Genomic DNA, 25,382 nt, shown 5'->3' with positions numbered 1-25,382 from the left:
CAGCAGCTGATATGGATGCTGCTGGCCTGTGATAAAATGGGCTGTTCATGATTTGCTGGTTTGGTTTGCTACTGGTGCATTCCCTCTTTTTGCATCAAATGCTGAAAATATTTCAGTGTTCGAACTTCTAGGGAGATTGCGGTTCAAACCAGCCCTCATGTCTCAACTTATCAGACTCTAATGAAAGGCAGAAAGGGAAAGGGAAAAATCCCACAGAGGAGTTGTTTCTGAAATCCTGAAGTGGCTTAGGCTCATCGGCTACCAAAGAAAAGGACTTCGGTATTTAGAAGTTAAAGTTATATTGGCTTTTAATGTTTAAGCACCTAACTTAGGTTCTTTTGAAAACTTTAGATTCAGCCTAATAGCAAAAATGATAGAAGGCTTAATGCCATTGTTTGCTTCTTATTGAATGTAGTTGCTCCATTTAATAGCCTGGACTGCTGCCATCATACTATCATATACACATGTACACTCCTAGTCAGGAAAAACAAACAGTTACCACACAGGTTCAATCAGATTAAAGGTTCCCTGTGTGAGAGCTGAATACCAAAAACCAGATTGGTGTGTTAGATTTCTCTTGTGTCCTGTTTGGTTTTAACATGCATAATAAATGTCTCTTAATTTTTCTACCCAGCTTGCTCTATAGCTGTTTTTCGCCGCTGACTGCTCAAATCATTACCACTGTACTTTGTCTCCGTTGAGCACTGTGTTTGAAGATGCTGAATACTCAGTGCTTCCAGAAAGCTGTAGTTGGAGCCCTTTAACCTGGGTGCTGCCATGCTGCTTACACTCAGCTTAAGAATTCACAGGCTGCTTTTGACACCATGTTATATCTAGTTAATGTCCAAGTTCAGGGTGTTCAATAAGACAAGAAATTTCAGCCACCAACGGTAAGAAACTAAGAAAGCTAATTTGTCATCATCTTCAAACAAGATGGTGCTTTCTTAGCCTTTACAAAACATCTAAATAACCCGTTCTGGATAGAAAACCTGTGGGCTCTGCAAACTTCTGTACCACAGAATTCAGTTCCTGTGGGATCATCTTTTCCTACAATATTTTAGTGTGTTGAGAAATAGTTTCCTCTTAACACAAATTCCCAGGCAAGTGCTTGAAGTTCTGATAGACGGCTGGGGAAAAGTAAGGGGCAGGGTCTGGATCTTGCAGCTGCTTAACTCCGGGAATGGGTCTGTAAGCAGCCTACAAACAAATCAAGAGTTCGCCTTTCCATCTAAGTGGTTGTAAAAATGACCTTACAATGGTATTTTGTAGTTTGAGAAATTAAAAGATAAAAAACAACCTCCTTCAACCTTCCTTTTCTCCTCTTCCCTTCGTGGGGTAACACAGTTGCTGTTCTGCAGTGACAAGATGAGATAAAACTAAAGTGACTTGAGAGATCCCCTGAGCTCCAAGCTGCAGAGGGTTGAGGTTAAGCTTGAGGTTTGCCTGCTCAGCTCCTTTTTTAATTATTTATTTATTTTTATTGGGTCTTAAACCTTTCCCGCACTAAATAAACACCCTTTTATAGGCTTTTTCTTCACAAATGGCAAGTTTTTTAACCTTATATTAAAAACTCTTGTTGCTGATTCAGACAAAACGCTCCTTCGTTGCTACCAGTCCTTCTGTCCCCAAGGGCCAGAGGCCTCCAAAGAACAGTGCCACATGCTGGTGCTTGCCCTGCCCCTCTGACCCTGCTCCCTGGCTCAGCCTACATTGGAGCTTCAGGTCTAATCTGGTTTGAACTTCATATCCTGGATCTAGTTTTGGTCACTTGATTATATCTATTGGTCTTAGGTGATGTGCATCACCCAAGTGCTAAGCACGTAACTGACTGCTGTGGCTACACAGCCAAATGATTGCGTGGTTACAATGCGATGGGGTGTATACACGCTATCTTTAATTTAGCGAGTACAGGTAACAGCAGAAATTGGTGGGCACAGGTCCTTTGTGGGCTAGCAACTGCAGCACTGTGCCAGGGCCCCAGAGGGCTTGTACGGTTGGTTCATGCTCAGGTCTGTGCTGCTTCACAGCTACTGCTACTGCTTTGCCACCATGCCATCATTTGGCTGGGTCAACATAGCATTTGGAATTAAGCAGAAAAAAAGTCTAGTTTAATCAGAAGTCTCTTTCTTTAAACTCTCCCAGAACCCTATCATTTATTATTTTGTCTTTTTCTTGCTTTCGTACTTGTAAGTATCTCATCAAAAGCAATTATCAGTGAAATTACTCTGGTGCTTGTCTCTTCCTATTTCATCACCAACACACAACATATACTATTTTACAATAACAACTCCTATCGCTTTTGTGATGGCAGTGCTACGCATTTGGTGTGACAGATGCAAAGGAGTGCAGGGGAAGAGGCAAGCAGCTAGTGTTCTAATAGATAACAAAAGTTTGAACATGCATCCTTCTTGGCAGTGGTCTCCAAAACTCTGTTCTGTTGAGGTTTTAATTTTGAGGGCTATCCAGATCGTGTCACTTAATTTCCTTTTTTTTTCCTTTTTTTTTCTACCCAACTCATCAGCTGCAAGATGTTCTTTTTTCAATATCTTCATTCTGGACACGTTAAAATCAAAGTCTTCCTTAGAGGAATGCTTCATTACAATTTTCTTATCCTTTCTTTCTCAGTGTGTCACTATGCAAAGTGTCATATTTTTATTGAGGAGGGTAGGTTGTATATGCTGGCAACATCAACTTCAGAAAACATATCTTATTCTCAGCTTAAGCCTTGCTCTGGAAGGGAATCAAGTGAACCTGTCTAGAAATCAACAGTATTTGTTTGAGCACAAATAATCTTCCATACTCTTACCTATTTCTGTTCTCATTTTACATTTGCCTGTTTGTTTTCCTTTAAGCCACCTTAAAGTGTAATTGATATTCTTCTGTCTTTGTTAACGGGACTACAGTTGCACCATATGTTTATGTCACATTTTACTTTTCACCATATCTCTCCTTTTCAAAACAAACAGTAAGGATTACCTGCTTTATACATATGTTCTTGTAGTGCATGGGATTGTGCTGCTGAGAAGAAAATATTATTAATTCCTATATAAAGTCTAGAGAAGAAAAGAGGCAAATTCTACAATAGTTTACAGAACCGGTTCTTACCCTAATCATTCAGAAATATTTTAGTGTAGAATCAGTGACTTGGAATATTTCTGTGATTAGTGCTTATCCACAACATAAAATGATTCCTGCTGACCTTAATGGATTTTTGGAAAAAGTTCTTGGAGTGGCAGAATGGAAACTAGAATGAGATCCATGATCAATAAAATTTCAAATGACCATGTATAATCATTTCTTAACCATTTTGTTAAAGTTTTCTTGTTTGGCAATCCTAAGTGGGACAAATCTACTCAATTAATTTTGCCTTTTCGGTTTCCAATAGTAATAGTCCAATGATTCATTGTTTGAAATTTCTCCTAGAGCAAGTTTTCCAGATAATACTTTTATTCATATACAGAACAACATTTTTAATCCCATGAACATATTTTTGCCAAAGTAGGCCTTTGGTCTGCAGTTTTTCACAGGCAGTTCATTACAAATGCTTAATACCCAAAACTTCTTTGTAATGGGAGACGTAAGTCACATGATAGTTAATATTTAATTGGTAACCATAAATACTGCTACTGATGTAACCGTTCTAACTGATCCTTAAGACTACCAAGGCTAAGTGTAATAACTTCTGTATGTATACACCGGTAAAGCTTCCTTTACAACTTAAAGGTTGCTGTTTTGCAATGCTTTCTATCAGAAAATTATTTTTTAAAAATATTTATGGAAAAGGGAGCTCTACACAATTAGAACACAATTCAAGTGAATTGACTTCAGATAGAATTAATTCACATATTAGGTTGTCTTTACATAAATAACTTTACAGAGAAGATGACATTAAGCTGTCAATTGGCTCAAAATTCCTTTAAAATGGATTATAATTCTTCAAGTAGATTTCCAATATGAAAAAGAATGAAAAGGCTAATAGTGAAGAAGGTTCTCTTAACATAAGAAGTGTCATGCCTGACCAGCTCTCTGGAGAAGTTTTACTGCTCTCTGCAGAGCAGTAATGTTCACTCTATTTTGTATCTCTAAATAGGCTGGAAAAAAAAGGTATCAATGTTACTTAGCTGCGATGCAAATAAATATTCATAACAATGGCACATGCATAGCTAATTGAACAGTTTTTGTTAATATTATACTAGATATTCATGGACATGTGCCTTTTTCTATAATGAAAATACTGCCTAAGGCTAGCTTTGTTTTTCTTGTCAAGAACAATTTATGTGCTTTCATTTAAATGAATATAAACTTCTATTCTCATGACAAAATAATTCACCATTAATTTAGGTAAAGGATTTCTTTATTCCCTTTGAGGTGCATTTTATTGAAAAAGAAAAACCTAAATGTATCTCAGAAATTTTCTGTATGCATTCTGTCTAATTTCTGCAATAACTGGCATGAATATGTAGGGACTTCAGTGATTACTTGCTAAGTAAATATGGGATAAAAGAGATTTTATTTAAAATTAATATGAAAAGAATTTTCTTGAAATAAATGATTCCTTCACAGATGTTTTAATTTACTGTTTTACACACTCAGTTTAGGTGTATATACATTAAATACACTGCCCTTCCCTTTATTTCCTTTGTTATTTTGATTCTTGCTTTATTATTTGTAGCTGAGATTCTGGTCCTCAAGCATGTTTTGAAAGGTGAAGAGGGCTAGAGTTAAGGTAAAGGCAGATCTCACAAATGTAACGGGGAAAAAAACATAATATGGATGGAGATACTAGCTTCTGAGAAAGGGCTCAAGGATTTTTCCTCCCCTTTATCGCGTAGCAAAGTATATATATCCCTTCTTTCATGGAACTCTTATTGTCTTATCTTATTAACTGTTTACACATTCTTCTCATTTAAATTTCAGTGATGTTACTTAAAGGTAACAAATGGTGCTAAGCACTGATTTAACTAATGAATTAATTCAGTTCAGATGGCAAATTAAGGCTGTCTGGTAAATAGAATATAACTCTTTCTATTAGAAGAATGAACCTCAGGCTACTCTGCTGCCTGTAACACCTAGGTTATTGGCTACATTATGCTTCTTTCACAAAGTGCCTAAATTGCAATTCTTGGCAATGCTCTTTTAATCAAGTGCTGATACCCACCGTGCAGTTCAAGCACCTAAAGCAGGAAAAGGGAAATGTAAACATTAACTGTTACTGGAGATGATGGATCCAAGGCTATATATAGTAAGGAAGTTCCAGACTTATTTTAAAATTACTCTTCAGTACTATAAATTAGTACTTAAAAAGAAATCACTCATTTGTCTTTCAGGAGCAATAAGTTCCATATTTTGATTTTTCAGGTAATTATAATGCAAGGCATTATATCTTCTCAGAATGCAGGCCTGCAGTGACTCTTTGGTATGTTCTTTTTTTGGGCTTGGGAGCCTTCTTCTAACCATGAGAGATTAGTTAATGGTGAAACCTGTTCAATCACAGCCGTCTCATTCTGGGTGAACAAGGTGACATTTTCTTTGCAGTGCATAGCCTTACTTCATGCTGGATTTGAGATGGTGTCTCAGAGTAAACAGGCTACCTTCGTTCTTCTGCTACTGACATCATTTAGACCTTTCAGACAGTAATTAAGTTGGAAAGCTGGAAAGGGAGAGGTTTTCCCATTAGGAAGAGGCAATCTAATGTGATTGGTATGGCCCATGGCTTGTGTTGCCTTTAAGTTCAGAGACGCTATTTTAGGTTAAACATATGCTGCATCCTGACAATCTGCACAGCCCACAAACATCTGAGTGTACAGAATATAAGTAGGATACTCAGTTTAAAAGAAAGAAAATTGAGACCAAATGGGGTATGTTTTGGGATGCCAGATCTTTAGAAAAGCATCTTACAAAAGGTAAATCTTTAGAAAAGATCTTACAGAAACAAAACAACAAGAACAAACTGGATGGAAGGCAACATGAAAAACTGTCTTTGAACAGGACAGTAAGAAAATCAGAAGATTGTTATCAAATTAATTTAAGAAAAGGACACTTAATTTTTTTACTTAAGACTTCTCTTTGTTAACTAATTTTCTAACTGTATGACCATGATTGACAGGAATATTTTTTCCTGTAGAAGAATTACTGTAAATGGAAAGAGCAGGATTTTAAATAATTCTTTAAGATCATTATCCACCCATACAAGAGTAGTATAGCTTGAAAAAACAGATTTAAAATGTTGTAAGGAAGGTTTGGGTTTCTTTTTTTTTTTTTACCTTGTTTCTATTTTTGTAAATGAACAAGTGCAGCAGAGCTTCCCAAGTAGCTTCAAAAATTGGAAGTTTCTCTGAATGCTGCTAGTTTGCAAAGTGGAGGAGGGGGGAGGAATCAAATGTGAGTTACAATGAATCATGATTGACCCATTTTCATATTTCTGTTCCTTTCCTGTTCTTTTTCATATGCTGCTTTGACAACGCCTCTAATCCTGAGAATGAGATTCCTTCCAGATCATGCTTTGAAGATCTCCAGGAATGGAGAATACTTTGTAAACAATGCTAGGTACTGATAAGAAGCAGTAACTGTAAAATCCTTAATTGTGTCAGATTTCATGGCATTGCTCTGCTCTACATACCTTGAGAGAGGTAAACCTGTGAGTATTTCACATTTGCATTACTGCAGTTTTCAACTAGTGAAGGGATATTAGCAAAATGCAGATGTATGCTTCTTCCAAATCAATGGTCATATTTCACAATTCAAGTTGCTGAAACTGTCCAGACTATGTAAAACAGCAAAGATTTTTACCATATATAGTGCATAAAAACATGTTCACGTAGTTTAATGTAAAATAAAGGGCTTATCATTAAGTCCTTGTTAAGATGTTGGTACATCTTACTGCCTGTCCAAACTGCACCTGTAAAAGCTATTTAAAAACTGCTTCAGAGAGATACGATATATTTGGCAGAGAAGCCTTTTACCATCAGCAAGCAGAAAGGTATTTTTGTGTAACATATCGGGAAAATACTTTGCATACAGCAAATGCAGGGAAGTCTCCTATTAGTCATTGTATGGCATAAAAAGCTGAATCAAGTGCACTGCTGCATCCTTTCCTAAAAAAGTGTTGTCATCAGTTGTTAACCTTGCATATAGTTGAGAACTGAATTTGATTCTTCCTGTAGCTACACTTTTTCTCACAGCCAAGCACACTGGGAAGAAGCAGATCTGCAAATGAATTGCGTTCTTTTCATTACTATGCACTGGATGGTTTGGGTTTTATTTGTTGCATGGTTCCATGCAGTAATAAAACCTGTAGATCCCCTGACACTCCTGTCATTGGACATGCCAGATTTGAAGTAGGAATCTTATAAAGATGTATTCTTATTGTGATTTAATATTCATATATTTTACTACTATTGGGGGGGTTAATTCCTTAAAAGGGAAAGCAATATTGATAAAGATAGAGACCGTGTCTGGAAAGCCATACCTGTTTTCTTCTGATGTTGCCCTCGTAAGTAGCCTTAGGTCACAACTCATCTTTTCACAGATCTGCTTTCCCGTCTAATAAATAGGAACAAGGAGGCCAGTCTCCTTTAGCAATGTGCCCAGAGACATGCCAATGGGACTGTTACATCTTTTTCCTTCAGTTAACTTAGCAAAGCAAAAAGTATTGGACAACATAATTCACTTTTTTTTTTTTCTATTCTGCAAGGCTGCCAATAGTCATGGCAAGTGACAAACAGGAGAGTAGTTCTGTGACTCTCCTGTTTCTGTGAAACTCCTGACCCACTTATTTGGAGAGAGGTGTTTTATGGAGATCTGTTCGTCATGGCCTCCCTAGATCCTTAACAAAAGGAAAACTTGTTTCTTTCCATCTTAGGAAAAACAGTGAAAACTCAGTGTTTTGCTTGTTTATTGAATCCCACTGCCAAAAGATTAACAGCTGAAGTCCAATTCATCACCTCAGACTGCATTAAAAGTGCTATACCCTCACACCATTTAATGATGTCTTTTATGGTCACAATAAGATATTTATAATGAGAGACTTAAACTTTCATGTTTCTTAATTAAAGAGATTTTCTAAACTAGTTGTAACCTGCATTTGGCCTTATGATGCCTCCCAGAATAACAATGATCTACAAGTTAATATGTAAGGGCTCACGACTGATTGTTGCTCCTCTTCTTCTGCATATTAAGTAGCGTTCATTAATTAATATTCAGCTTGCTTGCTTCTTGCACACAGGACATCATCTTTGCACTGGGTTCCCAGTAGACAAAAGAATAATTGTAGTTTAAATGAAAAGCTTGCGAGATCCCTTTGAGTGGGGTGTTAAGATTACAAACGTGAAAAAGAGTTCAGGGGCTAAAGAAATTTAGGATATTTTTTTTTATTGCAACAAAAATGTGACTCTAACTGTTTTGGTTTGGAAAGTCAAGCTACCTATTATCTATATGAATGCCTTAAATATATTCTCTAGGGGCTTACCTGTATAGAAACTGCAACCAACTGTTTGAAATCTACACTTTCAGGTATTTCAGTACATCTATGTTCCCACTCTTCTTTTTTTTTTTTTTTTTTTTTTTTTTATTTCCAGACTAACACTATATTTTTAGGACTGGTTTTGAAATAGATCTTTCTTATTTTATTATGTCACTTAGTTGATATGCAATTATATAAGATCTGATTTATCTGGTTTCCAGTTTGCACAGATGAGATCAAAGTTTCCAATTCATATCTATTTCTTGATGAGCTGGAGAATAAAATACTGCACACAATCACTTTTGTGGCTTTCAACTAATCACTTTGCTCAGACAAACTATCAGATGGCAAAAGCAGTTTAGCTTGATAACTGCAGAAATTCTGAAAAACAAAACCACAGTAGCTTATCCCAGCACTAGCCCTTCTGGCAGTTAATAGTGCGTTCAAGTGTGTCTTATTTTTAGAAACATTAATTAAATAAAGAACAAGACTGTAGAATCAATGTGATTAATTTTTGCAGAAATTTTATTATTAATCTGCTCAAATACTGAAAGCAAATGTTATAAATAAATATGATTTTGTGTGTGAGAAACTAACCCAAAAAAACCACACGTCTATCCAGCATTCAAACATCCTTAAACTACTAGAGAATTTACAGCCACATCTCTACACTGTAGTCTGACCCTATTTGCAGTCTCTTATAAAAGCAAATAAAAATACATGCATTAAAAAACTTGTCCCACGGGACAAGTTTAGGTGTCTGCGCATCACCTACAAGGCAGATCTGTTCTGCAGCTGCATGTTAGTTTCCTTACTTTTAAGGTATCTTTATGTCATGGGACCAGGAATTTCTGTTTGCTTATTTGCTTGCCTTTTCTCTTCTATTCTTTTCTTTTCTCTTTTTTTTTCCTTTTTTTTTTTTTTTTTTTTTTTTAACAATAAGTCTCCCTTTGGGACATGTCACTTGAAGCTTGTGTTTGTCATGCTCCTGGTGCAGGGAAAAAACACACACTAAATTCAATCTTTAAATTAAGCTGTAACCAAGCTTGTATATTCATTAGAGGAGAAAAATTCTCTTCTGAGAAGTTCAAATTGTTTATTGATTTTCATTTCTGTGTTCAAGTGAAGCTTGAGTAAGTCTGTCTCACTGCAGTCCCTCTGGGGAAACGCTGCCAACAAGTGCATCACATTTCAACCCAAGTGAGCAGTTAGCAACAAAAATCTGAGAATTCCTTTAAAACTATATTAATAAATAGTTAGAGGGTGAGATTTCCAGTTCAATATGGCTGATTCTTTTGCAAAGGGAATAACAGGCTTGAATTGCAGGCTATAAATGACAATCCTCTTGAAAAGCCTTAAAGTAAAATCAGGTGAGTAGAAAGTGCTATTAGTGGCATGCTATTTGGGGAGCAGGAAGAGGGGGGAAATACAGACAGGAGGGGGAAGGTCCTACATTTTTCTTAAAATTTTGCAATGTCATATTGACCCGATTCTTTCCAGCTGTAACCACCTTGTGAATCTCTCAGCAAGAAGAAAAATACACACAATAGTAGTTACCAACACTTAATATCTCTCTTTTTAGTATGTTTATTGAAACATGTTCTTAAGAAGAAACAAAAGCTTAGGAAAGTGTACAACTGGTACTGCTTAGGGAACCCTAGAGCCTGTCTTGGATGCGGACTGTGTGACTGAGTCAGTTCTCATGGTATAAGTGTCACTCACAAACCATTTGAATATCACACTAACTAGTAAAAAAGTATGCTGATAAATTTGCCTTCGGTTTCTCAAGGTTAATTTCAATTAAGAAATCTAATTAAATGAATTTGAATTTATTACGCGTGTCATCAGATTTTCACCAGGATGGGATTTTTTTACCCCTTTCCTTTCCAAGTTCCTATGTAGATAGGAAGAGCTTTTTTAAAAAATAAAACAAGTTTGTACATTTTGGTCTTGTCACTGGTTAGGAACAGTTTGTGTCAGCAATGTGCAATAAGACAAGGAAAGATAATTCCATCTTATCTTTATAAAGATAAGAAAGCAGCATTTCATGCCAAACAGGGAAACGTATTCATTCAAATACATAGAGGATCCCCCTACTTCCTTTGACTAGTCATAGGGCAAAAGTGTGGATAAAACATTTGAAAATATTCCTGGTCAAAATTACCAGGCATGTCCTTCAATAATTCAGTAATTAACAGACGATGTAAGAAAATAAGATAAAAAGTGAGGGAAATAAGCATTATCTGGATATATATTACACGGCCTTGTGTTTCATGCAGGAGAGAAGGGCAATAACAACTGAAGTTCCTTTTTGAGTAGGGTTCGTAGGTACCGGTGAGCATCTGTTTCATCGGTCCTGCAGGCAGCTGATTAATGAAAGGCTGTAAAAAAAATCCAGCTTTATCTTATGATGTGTTCACAGTAAGCTCAACTTCTTATAAAACTCTTTCTCTGATTTTTTTGCACCTGATTCCATTGGCTCTGCTGTGACGGGTTACGTCTGCCGTTGCTTTGCACAGCGTGCCTCAGCACATCCAGCTTCGGGCTCCATCGACTCCAACTAGAGATGATATTCCTGTGGTTACACACTGCTTTTCTTCCCTCTCCCACCTCCCGTCACAGACCCTGTGTTAAGTGGAGCCTGGAAAGCAATTTTTGGCCAATGGTACCATAACAAACAGGTTGGTGCAAAGGACATTATGAGATGGCATCTTAAAATATAGACTGTGTATTCAAGCTTTCATAATTTCAAAGCATTCTATGCCTTTTTTTTTTTCCCTCCGGAGATATTCACATTGCATGTAGAATGTGAGGGCTTGAAATATTCATTTCAAATGGCTGTTGATTAAATCATAATGGTAAAGTCATCTATCTCTGAAAGCTCTATTTCGGACAAGATTTATTTAAGAAAAATTAAAATAAGATTCTAAAACTTGCTCTGAAGACTTTTTTTTTTTTTAAGAAAGGAACTTTGAAAATGCCTGAGTGATGACTTTTAATTGCCTAATGATTTTAAAGGCCAAGTGGTGGCTTTTAATGCCATTTAATTTTTTTGTCTAAATTATTTAGGCAATTTTCAAAATCCTCAACTCCCCCTTGTTAATGCATAGGCCAGAAGAAAAAGCAGTTGGGCTGTTACTGCTGACAAAGTGCTAAACACCCCATTCCCATAGAGACAGAGGCACAGTTTCCAAGCTGAAGGAGATTCCCTCCTTCCCTTTATCCCACTCTTCCTTCTACCCCAGCAGGGAGACTGGCTGCCCATTGGCTTCAGGTTCCATCAGACTCCAACAGGGTTATTTCTTCATCTGCTGTCTTTGTTTCTTACTGATGCTGTGCTTCATCATTCTCTTGCGTTGCTCTTTTCATGGATTAAGATGAGGAAAACCCACATGGATGTCCCTGCTCTTGTATCTCTGGTGATGCTACAGCTACTGCTGGCTGTGCTGGAGTTTCTCTCCATTCAGTCTTTGGAGCTGTTATGTACATATATACGTGTGTGTGTGTGTGTATAAATGTTTCTTGGAACCGACTGTTGAAAATGTCTCCTACATCTTAACTATTTGTCTGTTGGAATATTTGTTATAATGAAGAGTTGTGTATACATAAGAGATTAGCTGGGCTAATAGTTTGATGGCTATGGCTTTCAATCAGTTTAGCTAAGAGAATTCAGCTAGGTCTTGCATGTTTTGCATGTTCCATAAAATATTCTATATGTAAACTGTGGGTGCTTCTCAAGTAGCAAAGCTACAGCCAAAGGAGCTAAAAGGGAAAGAGGCATGTTTGAACCCTCCTCAGCTGTTTGGGAACTTTAAAACTTTTCCAGATAAAATGTTAGCCATAATGTTTATAGATCACCACAAACACTTCTGGCAGTGGTAGCATCTCACTTTCCAGTTCTAAACAAAAATCATTTTGCTGGAAAATTTCCAGAATAGTGCTACTTAGTGTCGCAATGGCAGGCTGGTCAAATGAATCTGCAAATCCAAAAGTAAAGGAAAGATAGAACTGAAACGAGACTTCAAGCATGTCCTCTACCTAGCAGACAAAATAAAAACTGTCACTGAGAAGCTGATGATTGCTAAATCTCATTGGTTTAACTTTCTTGGTTATGATTTATGCGTTCTGTGTTTCTCTGCTCCTTTACATCAATTGTCTGTCCTCTGACGATTCTTACTTAATTCTAGACATTTGATCTGCTGTAGGATCTCTGTTAATCTGCTGTAAATGTTGACTTCTACATTTTAAAGAATATGAACAAAGACTCTAATAACACTACTGCTTGTATGCATCTTTGATATGGGTTTCAAAAGTCTGTGTACAATCGTGCAGTATTACAAAGCACTAGTTCACCAAGCCTGAGATCTCCTACAGACACAGAAATTGCCAAAGGTTTTAAGAGAATTATGAGCTGGAAAGAATGAACTGGATTGTAATCTCCCTTCCTGCCTCCCGTCTTCCTTAATTTTTCTCATGGAACAAAATGTTCAGTGGCATTTTGGACTCTCCTGGCTTGCCACATACCAGAATTAGTCTGCCAAGCTGACATATAGCTGAAGGAAAAATCAGAATTTCTTGAAATGGCAGGGTGCTTTGAATGGTGTATGGCCTGTCTAAAGGAGCTAATTCAAGGTAGGAGGTAGTATGTCCTTCCACTTCTTGGAAGGGTTGATTTGACTACGTTAGGTGCACACGTGGAGAGTGCCAAATTGCTTTGCTTTTACATAAATGAAAATATTTTTTAAAGTTGCTTATTTTTTTCCCCTGAGTCCCCCAGAGACGTGCTATCTCCATTTGCTTTGAGCAATGGCATAGGTCCCACCAGCACATCACGCTCTGAGGTGGAGCTTGGTGAAAGTGTTGCCTTTCTCACAGGTCTCTGTCTCCCATTCTTCCCTTAACAGCCATTTGCTGCCATTAACTGGACATTTCCAAACACCTCCAATGTCCTACAGCATCTGGTCCACGGGCCAGATGCCATAAATGCTAATTTGTGCTGGAGAGAGCCCCAAATCCAATTATTACTGCTTAAGGACAGATTTAGATTTTTTTTTTTTCCCTCCTTCAATGCTGTGTGTTCCTCATGCTGTGCTTTTTGGCCACGGAGGACTAAACTGCTCTGAGTAACCTAGATGTGCAAAACACATCAAGCTTCACTCGATAGCACTTGTTACATGTTATCTATCAACTAGACGTATGACTAGCCACCAAGATCTGGGGGTTTCTGTTGAATTGTTTGTTTAAAATAATATCTAGATTCCTGTTGTTTCCTTTTGTTCTGGTTTCAGATGAGTAACAGATTAGTTTTGTTTATTTAGTGTAACTTAAAGTCTGTATTTTCATGTTGAAGGGAAACATTTGTGTGACTGTCTTCTGCGGGATAATGATCTTTCAAAAGACTTTATTGAAAGGCAGAGCACAAAAGGGGGAAGAAGAAGGATTCTGCTAAAAGGCTTTCTCTGTATTTCAGTAAACGGTTTCCAAATCCTCTGTTTCAAAGAACATCAGCTGACTTCTCTCTTTTATCAGCTACGACTCCTTTTTCAGTCCTTTCACATATATATGTTGTTTTGCGGGGTTCTAGAGGGGGGTTTATTCTTTCAGAATATTTACTTTCTTCTCCAAAACTTTCAGTGTGTTGTCAGCTGTCTTAGGAAAGTCTCATGCTTATCTTTACTCATACTTCTCATCAGCCTTGAATGTGTACATGATGGTGATACTATCAAAGCACAATTTTTCTTTGGTGCAAAGTCCTGCACAATTCCCCATCTGCTTGGCTGGTGTGTGAGGCCTTACTTGTCATTAAAAAGATCTGATTTTTTCAGAAATCGGTTTTCATAAGAGTCTGCCAGCCAAAAATTAATTCTGTCACACACTGAAAGCTCTTGGGCCTAATACTTGCTGATTTCCATGAAGGTTCCCTGATTTACACCCTGAGAGGCGAAAGGAATCAGAATGCCAGTGTGTAACATCTTTAATATTAGGGGAGATACCAGGGATCTTGTTCCATCAATCCAAATTCTGCCAGGTAACTGTCTCAGAAGGAACTTTAAAAAAAAAAATGTTTCTTGGAATCAAAGTCATCTCAGATTAGATGAAACAGGCAAGGACATAAATTTTAAGTTTCTGTTTCACAAGGAAGCTTGTTTAGTTTGCTTAGTATCAGAGGCTTCTAATTACTCTGGATATAAGTTTTTCAATCTTTCAATCAGTTCATACATTACTACTACTATAAGTACAAAAATCTGCCATATGTTTTTACAGTGAGCATGTTAATCTGAACACTGACCTTCACAGCGCTGTCACTGGCTACGCTCAAAGCTGACTTTGTGGGAAGCATTTTCATCAGTGGTGTCAAAAACCTTCAATAATTAAAGTTACTATCACATATGTACTTTTTTTTTTTCCTTTTCTTGTAATAAAAGAAGTCTTCTCTAGAGCAAAGAGAAAAAATTAATTGATCTGACACTTGAGCTGAGAAAACATACTTAAAGGAATATCACTTAAAGGAAAAGGAAGTTTGGAGTCTCAAATAATTAAAATGAGAATTTGGTCAGGCAAATGAAGGCATTTTCTTTCAATATACTGCTTCACATAGACTTGCAAAAGTCTTCCCATGTGTCTTGTATTACTGGACCCTATTTCTGAACTTTAGAAAAACAGCAGGATTAGGCTCAGAGTACCTTTTTCTATGAAAGAGGCAATAAAAATACAATTAAAAACATGCAATTTTATTCAGAATGTGTGTGATGTAAAGATTTTTATTTCCACTTCAGCCTGCATGTACTTGTTCTCTTTTCTGTAAATCTTTGGTAGACTTGGATGCTATACAGGGAACTTCTCATTTGTATCTTCAAAGTTAGATTGCCAATTACCAATACCTAAAATTCTTAATATAGCTTTTCTATAGAAGCAACTGCTACGTTGCCTAAGGAATTTATGTAAATACAGGAGAATATATTCCCATAAATTATTAAACAATTAAAAAAATGCAGGTTAAGGGTAGGGCAGGGGACAAAAACAAAGGCACCGTCTGCTTTGGCAATGGATTGATAATCAATGAAAGGATGAAACAGCTGCTACTAAAGCTTTTGAATACTTTTTTTTTTTTTTTCTCCCTAACCGGTAGCAATTGTCTTTCTCAAGATGAAGACCCTAAGATACAGAGTTTGAGATAACATGTGCTGTGTACCAGTCATGTTGTTGTATCAACCATTCTTATGTAAAAGATATTTATATTTTTATTTCATCAATTTGAAGTCATCCATGTCCAGCTGTCAGTAGAGAATATTTCAAGGCCTTCAAAACTTTTTATAAAGGCAGCTTAAGTTAACAGTATTTTACTACTTTTTTTAAAATAAGCTTGCAATTTTGTGTGTATTATAAACTCCATTTAAACAAATGAGATTTCTTGCCAATAGGAAGCTACAAGAAGTAGTCTTTAACAGAATATCTATCATAGCCTGTCTTTATCTTTGTCCACAAGTTCCTTTGCAAGCAATGAAGAAACTGTAGCAATATACTCCAACAATAGTGAGTGTCATCTTTGATTATATAAATAAATAAACCAAGACAGGCATGTGAAACAAGATCACTCCATCAGTTTGTGGTGTTACCATAAAAAGGGTGGAGGAGAAGACAAACATTTATAGGAAGGGAAGTTTTCCCCCTGTAATGGCCACAATAAATATGTGTGGTGGAGAAAAATGTGAGAAGACATGCACACCTGATGTTGAAGAAAAGCCCGTTCATGCTTAATACATTGGAGAAATTGTTCAAGAGCTGCTCATCCATGTTAAAAAATATTACCCCTGTAATCCTGCCAAGGACAGCGAGACCTATTGTAGTTGACTGAATAAGTACTGGTCGTTCAAGTTAAAGTGTCATAGGGGCAGCTGTAATTTATACACCCAATTTTTCTAACACATCCAAAACATATTTTTTTTTTTAAGAAACAGGCCAGATTCTTGGAAAACATAAATTGGTACAGCTAATTAAAGCCAAGGGCTCCATTCCAGGTTTTCTGAGCTGTGTCTCTTGTCCACCGTGCATCACTTTGCCTGTTTGCATGAGTTCTGTGCTTTTAATTTTGAGATCTTGTGTGTTTCTATCTGCCAATTTTAACAATCATGGCAGAGATTTGCTTAATTTGAATAAGAGTGGATTAAAAAAGTACTAGTCTACACCTATATGAAAAGCTGAAATGCCTAAGAGGTCACCAAAGGAAGGACAGAGACCTTAGTCTGCACAGGTTTTATTGTGATTAGACAAGCTTTATGCCAATCATCATCAGGAGTTGTATTGCAGGTCAGGAACCAACTTTAGAAAGGAGATTGACCATATGGATGTTAAACTAATGGATTTGTGTTTTCATAAACAGGGCAGACTGACGTAAAACCGAACTTAAAAAAAAAAAAAAAGTGCGAAGAGACCTCATGATAAAGTATCCCATGACAGCTCATAGGGCTCAGGAAAAAAGAGGAGTCAAAAAATGTGTGTTGGGGCGGAGGGGAGGAAGAAGGAAGATTCTAGCTGAAAAGACATCAAGCCAAGAGCCAGCATGTTGAACTTGTATCAGTATATGCACAAGGGTTGCACAGGAGGGCTGTACCCCATAACAGTGGGTCTCAGCTGTAAAACCTGCCTGTCTAGGACAGGAGGCAGCATGCGGGCAACTTGCTTTTGCCTGCTGTCTACAGGGAGGCTGTTTCTGACCATCTGATCCTGGGTATTCCTGATCCTGAAAGCCATCAGCTTAAGAAAGCAGCACAAAAGTCTTTCTTCTCCTCACCTATGCACTCTGGGTACCAGCACCTAACCCTGCCTCATGAATCCTCTGCATCAAAACAGCAACAGCTGTTTAAATGACTCCTGTTCCCAGCTGCTTTTCCCCCTTGCCAAAAGTACAAAAAAGTACTTTTTTGCCTCACTTAAGCTTGTCCAACTTTTTTTTTTTTTTTTTTTTGTGGTCATACTGCAAACCAGATTGAGCAAAAGATACACTTTTTAAAACAAAATCTTTTCACTGGATTATTCGTTGTTTCCACAAATCGGGGGGTTGAATCGGTTCTGGCAAGAAGGTAGTAACCTATACGGGGAGAGAGTAAGCGATGCAAGAGGACTGAAAGACCTCTTTATCACCAAAGTATAGCCTGGATCCAGAATTCAGATTTCATGGTCTGGACTTGTTTGCAGAGGTTTGCATATGTCTTGGTGCCCACAGCTGAGCAGATATAGAACCTAGTCTGGAAATTCAGAGAAAAGAGGGTACGTTGAGGCTTGTTGAACAATTGGAGAGGAATTAGAATGGAGGGGTGGGAAAAATCATTTAAGTGATAGTTTCGCAGTAGAAAGGACCTCATTCAGTTTTTATTCATTCATCTTTTAGACAAACTCCTATACAACAAGTCATGGGACTTGCACATAAACACTAACAACCTTCTACCTGGTATCCCAGCTAGCAGAGTAAGGCCAAGCACCAGCTGTGGCTCCTGCAGCTGAGCCATAACCGAACAAGTACCTGTCACCTGCGGCCACCCCAGAGCAGGCAGAGTAAGGGTAGTCTGTCACAGATGTGAGAGAGATGCAAGGAGCTAATAAAGTCAAGAGCAGTAATTTCTTTCTCCTTCAGTTTCTGAAGGTTAGAGGTAGAAATGTTCAGCACTTTGCCTTGTGCCCTTTTGTTCCCCTCTCTTAATTTGTTTACGTCCCTTCCCTTTTCTTTGAGGCTGGTCTCCAAAGACTCCAGCAGAAAGAAAGGGGTGCGTCTGCTCTCATAATCGCCAACTCCTTTGCTGTAATAGAAAAGCATAGATACACAAAAGATCAATTCTGTACAGAAACTGGGGAGACATAGTTTACTCCCCATACTTTTCCAATCAAATAAATGTGAGTGCATCCACTTATCTAGTCAGCCAAACACAGAAAGTTTCCAGAACCCATATAACTTGTTAGTAATGACAAAAAGGTTTCACATTATCTACCTCATCCACATTTCCTCAGAGATCAATATAGCTGAACACATCTTCTGCATACTTCCATAAGGAGACAAATATAAAACTTAGTTGCATCAAATGTATTTAGAAACCAGTTTTTAAATGGAAAAGAAGGGGGGGAAATCTAAAGAATATCGATACAATGTTAGAATTACATTATTTGAAACAAGGATGAATGGGATAGCCCAAAGTCAAAAGGATTTACTCAGCAACTTTCCAGAGGTGATAAATGATCTTTCTTAAAACATGGTTGGCGCAATGCATTTTGCTAACATGTAAAGTGCTTCAATTTGGTAATTTGAAAATGTCACAATGCTGAAATTCCTCAGATGGCTTTGCGGTGAGGGTAAAGAATATTAACACCTTGTATGGATTTCAATTTGCTAATTTCAGGCAAGTTCTAGCCTCTTGAAGAGCCACAGTTATTTTGCAAATTTGGGGTTTCAGTGGTTTACAATAAGCCCAGTAGAATTTTGCCAATATTATGCAAGGTGGTTTGGTGGGGGTTTAGGACTGGAACTTCTGCAACTTCTGTTTAAAAACCCTTTTTGACCTCAGGCAAAATACTTTGTTGGGGAGGAACAAAGCTCAACACTACAAACAGATTTGGAGGCCTCGGGTGCCATTCGCCTCTCTGGAAATGTACCTCTTGTTTCCTGGGTCTCAGTTCTTCCCTCTGCACGCAGGGATAGCAGCCCATCCCTACCATACACGGGTACTGTGAGCTAGTTAATACCTGTGATTTATTATAGTCGCACTGTAGGTATTGCTTTCGTTTCTGTGCAGTCCTGTGCTTTCATATCTATGAAATAGTGCTAGTTTCTCTCTTTTCCTGCCCCATACTTAACATCCTTCTTGGGCCTATGTTCATTGACTGGTTTCAAGGCCATTGTAATAACCTTGATTTGCAACATGAAGCATCTTCATAGTCTTGCAGCGTTCAGTCCCTACTGGAGAGTTTAAAAGGTGTGCTGCACAGGAGCCATCTCCGCATAATTTCCATCTTCACAAGCTAGGTTCATCTACTGACTCTTGCATCACACACAGTTCAATTCTATTTTGGCCAAGTAGAGAGTCTGATATATACTGAAGTATGTAGGACAGCAAGAAAGCCTCGCCCACAGAGAGTGCCATGACAGGTTTTGCTTTTCTCATGTGTAAGCACGTGAAGTTGTTCTATTGAAAAAACCTCCACCGTTCTTCACAGCTTACCAAAATACTGTGAAAATTTTAAAGGGTTTGCATTGTTCTACACAAATCAAGCAACCACCTCACCACCATCACTTTTCTGTGGAAGTCCTAGCTAGCTTACATTTGTCTGAGAGAGGTCAATCTGATATTGGTGCTCAGGTTGGCAAAATCTGGACCTCTATGACCAAAACTATATTCAAACCCAGGGCAGCACCCAAGCCAGTTTGCAGGATCCTACCTCGGTACTCCCCAGGCTACTGGCAAGCCTTCTTATTTGTTTCACATGCTAGTTTTATTCATGGACTCAAGTAAGCACTTATGATTCCAGTTTTGAAGTTGCATTGTGGAAATGGATATAAAAATGTACCTTATGGTTGGATTAGAAATAGTGATTTTTAACTTTAAGCTATGTTTGGAATACATTACTCATATTGACTTCTGTGGACTTAGTTGTGGTATAAGATACTACCCAGCATAGTTGAACCTGGACAAGAGTGACTAAGATCATGAGTTCATCTTGTTTACTCAAGCTGTTGCATGTCCATTCCTCCAAAATTACAAGTATGTGTGCACATACAGAGGAGTACGTTATACTGTGAACATTAACTGTTCCTTTTTTCACCTAGTGGGCAAAGTAGGCCACCAGCAACATGTTGTTCTTCTGGACTATAGATGACAGCAATGGGGTTATAAAGTTAAATGGGAGATGCCAAACAACTGGGTAACAACTGCTACAAGAGATCTGTGCGCTGTGGTGCGAGCCAGCCCCACTCTGCACTCCAGTCTTGCCATACCTGTCTCTGCCATCCGCTGTGGTCATGCTAGCAGTATCTGACAGCTAAAAAAGGAGAAAGCCGGGCATGGGTGTCAATTCAGGCTCCTCTTCCAGTGTGTAATATCCCCCTCTCTGAACAACAAGCAGAGCTGCTGAACACGTGGACTGAATGAGTGTCTATCTCTGTGTGCCTGAAACAAAGTGGATGAAAGAAAGCATTTTGGTGTGGGACAAAAGGACTCAGTAACTTATCAGGTGGAGAAGAAGGAAGCCTAGTGCCTCAAATACTGTCTTGACCTGCAGGCTTTACCACTAGATGAACTGTTCTGTATTCATGCCCCTGAGAAAGACCAGATCACCCAAAAAACAGAGATTAATAAGAGAAATTATTTTTAAGACACAAACCCCTGAAATTCACCTTGGACTACTGTCCTGCGATGTTTAGTATTATTGTGAAATTGTTCTGCTATTGGCCTTGTAAGAGGCTCAAACTGTGTCACATGTCACTAGAAGAGTCTTCTGAGCTATAATAAGACCCTTTCTTAAGAAACTCCTGAAGTAGTTACAAGTCCAAGCCATGTTCTAATAAGAGAAGCCCTTCCAGAATTTAAATATCACTCTAAGTAAGAAACAAGATCAGGAGCCATCCCTTGAAGCCATCTTCTAGCCAATGTGTTTGATGGGGTTGGGGATTTCTTGTTATTCTATTTTTCCTATTTATAGCCACTAAATTGTAAATACTGACGTTCCCAAGTAGTACAAAAAAAAGTTACACAGAATCAAAATAGTAAAACAATTTAAATACCCAGCCTTTAAATCTCTACAGCCTCAAGTCACCTCATCCACCTGACAATGCACACAACACTGCAGAGCACACACAGGGTTTTTTCTAGTCACATCGTTATCAGTCTTGTTTCTGGAAAACAGAGGAAAGATATATTTTCAATAGAGCACTGAAGTAGGAACAAACAATACCAAAACCATGCAGCATTAGGTTCTCAATATGTTTCATGAGAATTTAATTCGTATAACAAATTCACATTAGGGTGAAATAAGGCTTGGAGCTTCTCCACAGTGCTCAAGGGAAAGTTCATGAGCTCTTGTTGTCTATCAAGTGCCCTGACCTCTCTCTTTGTGATACATAAATGGAACGGAAATCATAGCAGGTTTGTTTCACATCTTGAACTTGCAACTACCAAGGGCAGGTATAAAATGAAAATGGGAGTGCTTTATAGCCTCTGAAATAAATAAATTACTTGAAATAACAGGTGCAGCAACATGGATCTTTCAGAACGCAATGTGTCATTCTCCAAGCTACAAAACATGTGGCCTCTTTATATTTATTGGATTTCCTACCATTTGTGATAATGGAGTGATGAGTTAGAAGAGTGCAATATTGTCGATTAACAGAAGAAAGTGATTTTTTAGCTATACTGCCTTTGTCTTTATATCACAGCATGAAAATAACCGAGAACATGATTATCATTTATCAAAGTAAATACATAGGATTTAAAATATATTTCAGAAAGAAAAAATAGATTTCTTCCTTATGTCTTAGGAAGTGAGTTTCAGTAAAGTCAAAATGAGTTCTTGGACCCATTTCTGTCCCTGTCTGCTTTATTTTGATTTTTACAGGTTAAATGTGTCTTACTCGAGGGATAATCCCATTCTAGACTGTAAACAGCGGAGCAGAAGCTGACTCCTTATCTTATTTGTACAACATCCAACACTACTGTAATAAAAATATTTAGTAATGGTAGCATGCGTTCTCGGGAACACTCATACAGTACAGAACTTTTCAATAAAGAGCAAAATATTAAATGTGAAACTTTTTAATCAACTTTGACTTATCAAAGCAAAAACCCTTCATGAAAAGTGAATATAGATTACGTTCTCATTTAACCAAAATCTTTGAAACATTTTAGAACTGATAGCTATCATGGTTTTGCCACGGCTTTTCATTTCAGTGTGTGAATTCATAAAGAGAACTGAAAAATAAAAACTTGAAAAATAATTTAGAATTATCTAAATGAAGCTGTATCACCTGAGCAACATTTTTTGAGGGACTAGGGGTGTCTGTTCAAGAAATCACTCGATTTTTTAACTTTTTCCTCACAGGTCTGGAGGGAGATACTGTTACAAATTTCATAATAGACAGGAAAATTATGTTTTCCTAAACTGTATATATGCAGCATGAAGAACAGTAGCAAAATGAGGCCTCAGTTGAAGTGAGCAAACAATATATTGATTTTTACAAAGAAATCTTTTGACTGCCTTCTTTCTTTTAGCTTAACTGTTAAGCTTAGTTAAAAGGGAGAGAGGCAAACCACGTCCTGGGCTGTCTTTCATGCAGGTTTCTGAAGATGGCTTTATAAAACCAGAGAGCAAAAAGCCATTTTAAAGTGATTTGCAAGAACGGTATATACCTCTACAGAGAAACCTTCATTTGGGTCATTTGGATTTCTCTCTTTTCCCTGGAAGCAGCTAGTCAAAACTGTCTGTATGCAACAGAAAGATAAAAATTTCAATTAGGTTGAGTGCTGTCATACGCAGACTACATGAGAAGGTTTGAGATAATATGCATTACATATTGATGTCTGTCAGCCCTGAGAACATAGCCATGTTTTATTCCATGCCCCTTTTGTAGGTTTGGCAGCAGTGGCACCCAATAAAGGCCTAATCATATTAATTTATGCCCCTATCAATTATGCATTCAGATTCCCCCGATAGCTTGTCAGTTTTTATTCACTATTTTCTGAAAAATACGCCTATTACAGTTACTGAGCAAATAGGAGGACTGTCAGAAACTGAGATTTAAAGAATATTACTTAAAAGGGGTGGGTTTCTTTAATTTATAAATCTTGTATTATATGTCATGCATTTGTTAGTTTTAAAAGAGGTGACAGTGCAGGGACAGATGTCACATTAAGGACTTTCTGAAGACAAGGGGAGAAGTATCCTTAAGAAAGCTCTGATTTATTCAATTTTTCTTGAAAGCAAAGTGTTCTGTGGTCTGTAGATGTAGTAAAAAAGTATCAGCTTTGTTAGTTTAATATGAGTTTGGTTTTGTGTCTCTCAGATGATGTGTATCAATGAAGGACTTAACAGAAGTATTTTCAGCTTGTAAACAGTTTTATTTTCTGGTATGGGAAAGAGTTTTATAGCCAGCACTGTGTTAGTGTCTCAAACCACGCTCAAGATTCTGTGCCCACCTTTAGAGTCATCATAAGTAGTAAATAAGACAGATAAATAGGTGTAGTATATGAAGTACACAAATTGTGCCGTTCGGTAACATCTACCAAGGAGCTGTGGAGCAGTCTGTTCTAGCAACTTAAATATAACCTTGACATCTCTGTGGGATGTGTGACAAGTCCAGCCTACTTTATTCATACATACTATACTGTTTGAGTGTGCCTGCCTGTGACTGCTTTGTTTAGGAGGAGAAGTGCTTTTTGTAGGCAAATCTCCCAGATTTCTCTGCCCACCATTCTCTGGTTCTTATTGCTGGGCAGTCTCAGCGATGACGGTCAGGACTCGTTTCCTCAGGACTAACCTGGGCGATACAAGCTGCAGGACAGGGCAGCATTTTCTAACCAAGAACGGGCATTCAGAGCAGGACGATGGTAGAGCTGCTCTGGAGACAGGGCAGGCTGTCTCTCCTTTCCTGTCAAACCATAAAAAGGACTGAGGTTTATCCCCAAAAGTTGGAGGTCCTGTCCGGATCACAACCCACTCAAAGCTAGGCCACTCAGCTTGTTTTCTCAGATTTACTAGGATGCCAAAAGAAATATGTCTAATGGAAAAAATAGATTTCGGTACTAATTGTCCCAGTCATCATTTCTTGATAGCTGGAACCTGACTGCTGTATCACCTGCTCCCCACCACCGACCTCTGCTCGGGAGAAGCCCCCCTTCTCCCACCCTCGAGCTGCATCTCCCTCACTACGAGAACATCTACTCCGGCTTCTCCTCCTCTTCCTCATTCACTTCCAGCCTCTGCCTCCTACTTCTGGAGCACTTCACCTGATATCACATCCTACTATACCACTCTGTGCTGCCGAGCTTTCCCTCACCCTTCTTTTAAGAGTGTGTTTTTGCACTGAGGCCCTAATTGCGGAAAAATACTTTGGGGGGGCGGGAAGGAAAAAACCTCAGAAGTGCTAATGCTGCTGTATTATCTTATCTGATAGTCTGTGTGTTGGCTTTGCCTCTCTCTGGGTGAGCCCAGAAGTGCATTCCTCTTGGTGTAAGCAGGGTTTAAGGATTTCAGGACGTTGGTGTCAGGCCCAGAGACCCCAGCAGGGGCCGGGGGCCTGTCACTACTGTCCTCGCTGCAGGCAGGTTCGCTGCGGCCAGCTATGGTGGGCGCTCTACCCAGACACGGCAGTAGGGCCCTTCTCTGTCAGAGGGGATTCCAATCCATCTCTCACCATGCTGGAACTTCTCCCCCGCTGGAAGGTTCAGCTGGATAAGCATTGTCCTTTCGGTGGGATCCAGCCCTGGCGAGCCCCCAGAGCAGCTCATGCTGTTTCAGAGAAGGCCGTCTCCCCTTCCTGGCAGGAGAAGGTCTGGATGAAAGGAAATAGGAACAAACCCTCGGGTCCCACCTCGGCAAAGTCCTCCCTAGCCACAACACAGATGGGTACCTGAAGCCTGCAGGTTTTGTTGCCTTCACCCACTGCTGAGCACGTGTTGCTTTTCAGCTCTGCCCAACCACTTAATTAATGAAGACTGAACTCTTGCCTATTTAACAAACTTGTTCTTCCTCCCCAACAAATTCACCCACCCTTGCAGAGTACTTTGGCTTTACAATGGGTTGTACCTTCCCTTTCCTCTGGCTCTTTGAAGATTTTACTCTTTGTTTAGTGAAGTTCCCCAGTTCCAGGAACATGTACCACATTACCTAAATCATCCGGGTGTTTATTTTAGCCTGATGGTATTAATGAAGCTTAACTATGTTA

General features: G+C 38.4%; 1 long non-coding RNA gene across 1 annotated transcript; it reads right to left on the bottom strand.

Moving 5' to 3' along the window:
* Positions 1-17,448: 17,448 nt before the first annotated feature.
* On the bottom strand, positions 17,449-23,340 carry LOC121096469. The gene is made up of 3 exons (XR_005830530.1): positions 22,849-23,340; positions 21,228-21,338; positions 17,449-20,613 (listed from the first exon to the last, which is right to left on the bottom strand). It is a non-coding gene; the product is annotated as an uncharacterized LOC121096469 (long non-coding RNA).
* Positions 23,341-25,382: the final 2,042 nt, after the last annotated feature.

This window comes from Falco naumanni, chromosome 12, assembly GCF_017639655.2.
Source record: "Falco naumanni isolate bFalNau1 chromosome 12, bFalNau1.pat, whole genome shotgun sequence".
In the NCBI taxonomy this organism is placed as follows: domain Eukaryota; kingdom Metazoa; phylum Chordata; class Aves; order Falconiformes; family Falconidae; genus Falco; species Falco naumanni.
This window is presented reverse-complemented; position numbering and strand designations above follow the sequence as displayed.